This window comes from Amborella trichopoda, chromosome 5, assembly GCF_054954075.1.
Source record: "Amborella trichopoda isolate Santa Cruz 75 chromosome 5, AtrichopodaSantaCruz75HAP2 v2.0, whole genome shotgun sequence".
Classification (NCBI taxonomy): Eukaryota; Viridiplantae; Streptophyta; class Magnoliopsida; order Amborellales; family Amborellaceae; genus Amborella; species Amborella trichopoda.
Genome location: NC_142340.1, coordinates 33,790,773 through 33,797,405, shown reverse-complemented (window position 1 = coordinate 33,797,405; position 6,633 = coordinate 33,790,773).

Genomic DNA, 6,633 nt, shown 5'->3' with positions numbered 1-6,633 from the left:
AGTGAGAAGAAGAAGAAGAACGTGAAGAAGATAAAAGAAGTGAAGAGACGACCCAAAGAAAATTGGGCAACCTTTTGGCTTAAACTTTCCAAAGAGGTATTACCAAAGACAAGGAAAAGCACCAAGCTCAAAACCTTAGTACCTGGAGGATTTGAAAAGTGGAGTTACAGAACTAGGCCTATAACTATGTCACTAAACCAAAGAGCCCCTTAAAAATGATCAAAGATTAGAAGAAGGTATGAGAGAGAGAGAGAGAGATGAAAAACTCTAACAACCCGAACACTGTATGACTTTGCGGTCAGAATAGTGAAAGGGTTAAAACTCTAAATAAAGCTAACTTAGGACGACCCCAAACCGAGTGACCGTATAAGAAAATCAGTGTCTCTTATGACCCGACTTCACTGCACGAGCTGATGGTTAGAGTGGCAATCCGAGAGTTAGAACCTTGGGGCACTATCTCAAGACGACCCTGGATTGAGTGCTCAAGAGGTGAAAGAAGCGATGAGCAAAGATAGAAATAAAAGAATGATGAAGTAAAAACGAAGTAACATAAATGAGAAGTTGAAGTATGATTTAGAGAGAATAGAGTGTTAGGTGAGAGAAAATGGGATGAATGGGGTGAAGGGATGATGGACCCACCCCTATGAAGAAGGTCTAGACTCTAAAGGCAAATGAGCTGGTAGGGAAGGCGAGAGAATGGAGAGGGAATGGGATGGACCTGCCTAAGGCGTGGGTCCGAGCTCATAAGGGGATGAGAGAGAGATGACGGTAAATAGGGGTAAAAAGAGAGATGAAGGTGGATATGGGTGTGTGTGAGTTGAGAGGGGCGAATGAGATGAGAGATATGATGGGCGGATGAAGAAGAGAAGGAGAAGTACAGACGGAGAAGTGAGAGATGAGGGGTGGCTGGATGAGGTGAGAGGGAGAGGGGCGAATGGAGAAGGTCAAAGGGAGAGGGGGCCAGATGGAGAACAGAGGAGAGAGGGGCAGATGGCGAAGAGGGAGAGAGAGAGAGGCTGGTGGAAAAGAGAGAAATGAGGGGTGGGTGGAGCAGATAAGAGGGAGAGGAGGGGATGGAGAAGAGGGAGAGAGAGAGGGGCGGATGGAGAAGAGGGAGAGAGAGAGGGTCGAATGGAGAAGAGAGGAGAGAGGGGCAGATGGAGAAGAGGGAGAGAGAGGGGAGAGAAAAATAAAGAGAGGGGGGAAAGCTGAGCCCACCCTAGATGCAGATCCGGGCTTGAGCGAGAGAGAGGGAGAGAAAGAGAAAGAGAAAGAGAGGGGGAAGAGCAAGGGGGAAGAGAAAGAGAAAGAAGAGAGAGAAAGAAGAAGAGGAGGAAGAGAGAGAAAGAGGGAAAGAAAAGAGAAGAGAGGAGAGAGAGAGGGAAGAGAGAGGATAGAGAGTGCACCTAGAATGGGCTTGAGCCTAGGTGCACCTTCATGTATCCCTTTGCATGCATATGAAAGAGAGAGAGAGGTCTAAGTCTTGGGTCAAAATTAAGGTCTAAGGGTCTAGGTGTCTAGCTTAAGTGAATTGGGTTGCGGTATGGTGTATAGAAACTAGGGTGTATGGTGCGGGCTAAGGTATGTGATGGTTAATGTGTATGGGATAGTGTATGGGATGCTATGTGTATGGGATACTATAGTGTATGGTGTAGGGTAGAGTGTAGGCTAGCCAAGGTAGGATGTAAGGTGTATGGACTAGGATTGGAAACTAGGGGTTCTAAGGTGTAGAACCTAGGAGTTCTAGGGAGTATGAGATTGGGAGTTGAGAATCCTGAGGGAGTTGGAACTTTGGGGTTCTTGGGAGTGTAGGGTTCCTAAGGGTATTTTCTTTCTAGGAAATGTTTCTATCTTCTCTCATCTTGAGTCTTGAACTTGAAAGCAAAGAAAAAAGAACAAGCTTAAGGCTTAGAATTCTCAAGCATTTCTCATTAATTTCGAATACTTTCAAGAGAGATCAAGAGTCTTCATTACAAATGACTTAAGTTCCTTATAGAGCAACCATAAAACAAATGCTCAAAACTACCAAAATTGTAAAAAAAAAAATACATATTTTATAAATTAAAACATTAATCCCTTTTTTGGACCAAATGACCAAAATAGCCCTAGGCACTTTTCAACAAATGATAAAAACATCTCTCCATGAGGTGACCTCTTGTTATTGTTAGGCCTCAAGAGCTTTTTCTGACTCTTACGGTAGTAATTCGGGCAATCAATCATTGTATAATTGATGCTCGAACTATTGCGCAGGGTATTCCCATTAGGTCAAAAACCAGGGCAGGCCTATAATGACAGATGATTCTCTTGGGTATGAGTCGCCAAACAACAAAAATACCCTTCAATTATTTAAAGCTATTTGGAATGTCGCCAGAGGGATTCCAATAGCGCCCCCATCAAAATACTTTCCATTTCACAACAAACCCCCAAGGGATCAGAGGTAGTCCCATCAGGCTGAAAACCGAGGTATGCCTATAATGACAAATGATTCTCTTGGGGCACGAGTCATCAAATGATGAAAATACCCTTCAACTATTTGAAGCCATTTGGAATATCGCCAGAAACATTTCCAATGATGTCCCATTGAAATGACTCATCATTTCAATTATAGCCCCCAAGGGATCTAAAACAATATCCTACCGGCCTGACATGGGGCAGGCTGGACACGATGGATGATCCCCTTCAGGGCATGAATTAATAAATAATCAAAATTTCTCTTTGTCATTTGAAGACAATTACAATTCATTGACGACCTTGGAAAAATCACCATATCTTTCTCTCCAAACTGACCAAGATCTGACCCAACACGGATCTAAGATTCCCCAAATAATCAATTAATTGGTCAAAACCAATGACCCTTCAATACTTCCCAACGGATACTGGCAATATCTACTAGGGACAGTCCAATTCGATATTCATCCATTGAGGCATAATGTTAAACAACTTACCTCGTCCTTAGAAGCATGATGTTAAACTGTTTATCTCCTCCAAGGATGCACGATGTAAAACTGCTTACCTCGTCCATCATCGCATCATGTTAAACTACTCAGATGGCTCCTCAGTTGCATGAGTCTAAAATGTGAACCAAGTCTATTTTCAATCTTTCCAAAAATATCTCTTCTAAAAATCCAAAAATCCAGCATCAGAGGCAATCCTGGTTTGGGACTTTATAAAAACCCTTCACATTGTGTATGTCATTTCAAAATCTATAATCTTTTTGGTTCAAATCGTAACCCAACATCAGCATTTGTTCTAAAACTTTTCTTCTTGATTTCCAAATTTTCTTGCTTTGAAAATGATTTTTGAAAATAAAGGAGTCGGAATGGCCCCGATAATGATGATTACCTTGCACTCATAATCACTCAATCCTAACAGGAAATAACTACGGCAAGTATAAACTGCTTACCATACCCACTTTCCCCATTAAAGCTAGAAAAAAACAAAAAACAAAAATTTTCAATTTTTAATCCATCACCAGCCTCAGACAACCCTAGGAACACACCTGGGATATGAGGCCATCTATGATCCATTCAGTCAAGATTTCTCTGCCCTTCTCAACTACAACTTTCCATACAATATTATTTTGACTATGAATCTACGAGGAAGTGGTACACCGGCCCTACAATCTACAGAATCTACAAATAGAGCTACAAGCTCTGGGTCCCGAATGATGATTCTGGGATCGACCAACCTGTGACGCCCCACACAACGGGCTAAGATAACCACCGGGTCCCAAGCGTGACCACCAAACATGACAACCCCTCTCTCAAGAGGCCATGACTTCGTAGAGGATGAGTCTAGATTTTCTCCTCCACCCAAACTCTTTTACTAAAATGGTCTACTTCTTTTTCGTTTTGTGTCTCACCATCTGAGTGAGACACAAGTGACAAAGAGGGGCAATTGTAGAAACCCTAATCTCGATTGGAAAGGATATTGATAGGTTGAAATATCCCAGGCAGACTACCCAGATATTTTAAACCATTCACCCCACTAATACCCATTCTTCGTAAACCTAGCATCTACTAGACCCTTACTGCTCAAGTGGGACCAAGGGCGTCAAGAGGCTGAATAAGGCGAGGCAGGCCCAGAGAAACCTGACTATGAAGCATTCAAGAGGAAAGGATCTGATGTTACCTCAACGGGCACTGAAGCCCTACCAAAACTCTGATAGCAATATACCAAAAGCACCCAAGTCATAACATGAGCGACTCGAGACACTAGAGGCCTGACACCATTCCCATTGGTTCCAAGTCCCGGGCCCCCATCTTCTCGCTCCAACAGGATCCACCTTTTAAGACCAGAACAAGATCAAGATGCCTGGCGGCAGATCCAATGCTGCAAGCACTAGTTCCAATAGCTTTAGGTCTAGAGCCCTTCAACATCCGAGACACAGCCTAGCCGAAGTGACCAATGTGACAAGCTGACATGACAGTCGATACCAGCCGTCGTGATAGACCCATACTGACATGTCAACTATCAGTATGGCGTGAGGTTGTCGATTTTCTATTGGATGATGGTCAGAAGAAAGTACAACCAAAATGGCTAGATAGCTGGTATCTGGCAACATTATTCCGAATGTTGTCGAAGCTAGTCGAAATAGCTTCAAATTGCGATTAACAAAATTACAGCAATCAGAACACTCCACGTGTCTTGAACAGTGCTGGTGGTGGGCGACAATCTAAATGCCGCTGGCACCATTGCTAATGACGCTGAAATCTTACAAGTCGTACAGATTAACATTAATGAGCAATTAATTTCTACTGATTGTCATTATGACGAGCATTAATGACTTTCCATCATTCCAACCAGCATCAGCGTCATTCCAAATGGTGTCAAAGCTCTGATGGCACCAAATTTCACACAAAAGTAGATACAGTCTGTCATGGGCTCATTTTCGCCTATAAAAAGCCCCTTTTGCCTCAAGAAAAAGGTCTAAGTTCTCTTGATCTTGTGCCTAGGCTATGCCCAAAAATCTCTTGATCTTCTGCCAAAGTTTGAGCTTGAGAGAAGACCCCATTTGAGTAATATCTATCTTACCAAACCCTTTGATCCAAAACTACAAATACAAACCCCTTCAAGCTGCACTTCAAACCAAAGGCGGTCCAGAAAATCAGACCTTCCAGACCCCCTTCTTCCTATTTCTACTTGTCCCGTTAAGAACTGAGAAAGTTTGGGTAGATTGTACAATTTTACTATCTGAATTGGTGCTGACTAAAGGCATCAGACCTAAGGGGCAACCTATATGCCATTTTCCCCTCTCTTCTTTCTTTTATTTGCTTTCCTAAGAGTTAGTTTCATTCATCACTCACATATATGATTTCTTTCATTCTCTTCTTCATTTCTTGATAAAGTTTTCTTTTCCTTTTAGAAACTTGGCATTTATCATCTATTAGTTAGGTTTGCTCATTTTCCTTTATTTCCTCTAGTTTTTATCTACTTTTAATGCTCTCTTATTTGATGTAGTATTTATTGTGCTAGGTTAGTTATATTTACTCTCTTTTTCCCTTTTTGTTGATTTATATTTATTTTCTTTGTTTTGGCGTTCACTGTTCTTCCTTATGTCTTCGTTTAATGGTGTAGATCTCCTCTACTCAACAAACCTCTTTAGCCTCTTAGCCTCTTCATTAAACAATCTTCATTCTTTTCTTCAGAGCGTTCATTTCTAGTTAGGATCTTTGTGCTTATTCATCTTCCTCTCTTTATTATTAGTAATGATGGTAGATATCTCTCCTTACTTCTCTTCTTCATTAAATACCGAATGCCTTTCCTTTTATAGCATGTATTCTTCTTGGTTTATAGTATCGGAGTCTCTTCTTGTTTTCCCACTTGTCTTAGTATAGATTTTATATCTTTACTTTGATTTTCATCTTATCTATTTGCTAATAGTGTTTTTATGCCTAGCTTCACTTATTTCTTTGATTGATTTCGTACGTCTTCACCTTCTGTATTTGCACGAGGATATGTATATTTCTCATCTCCTATGTGTTCTACTTGAATGCCAGTTGATTTTTCCTTCTTATGTTTTTCCGCCTTAGTTAGGGATATGTTGCTTTAATCTCTTTCCTTTCCGGTTGTCTTATGACCTTGCCATCATCTTCTTCACCCCTCTCACTTTCCACTCCCATTAGTATTTTTTTTTATCATTTTCCCTATATTTTGTTCGATATGTCAACGTTCTCTATCTTTTTCTAGTTATATCTCGCTTTCTCGCCTTTCTATTAGTTCTTATTAATAATTCGTACTTATTCATTTCTCCAATTTCTAATGCATCATTCTTTCCTTCTCTCTATCTCATTCACCCTAACCTTCTTTCTTGTGCTCTTTCTTTTCATTTCTTTCTTTTATTTAGTCTTGTTATTTTTGTTGCATATTGTTTATTAGTATTGACTATCTTCTACTCTCCTCTCTTATATTTTACTTTTTTTTTTATATTATAATATTATCTTTATTCGCATCTCATACTCACATCTATATGCCTCGTTGACAAGGACCTCATCCTCTTCCTTCTTCGCAATCACGCCCACATCACTATGGTATTATCTCTCTCCTTCATCTTATGTTATGCATGCTTAGGTTAGCCTTATTTCTTTGCCTCCAGGCTTTTTAATTTATTATTCTTCCTGCATCTAGTAGTTG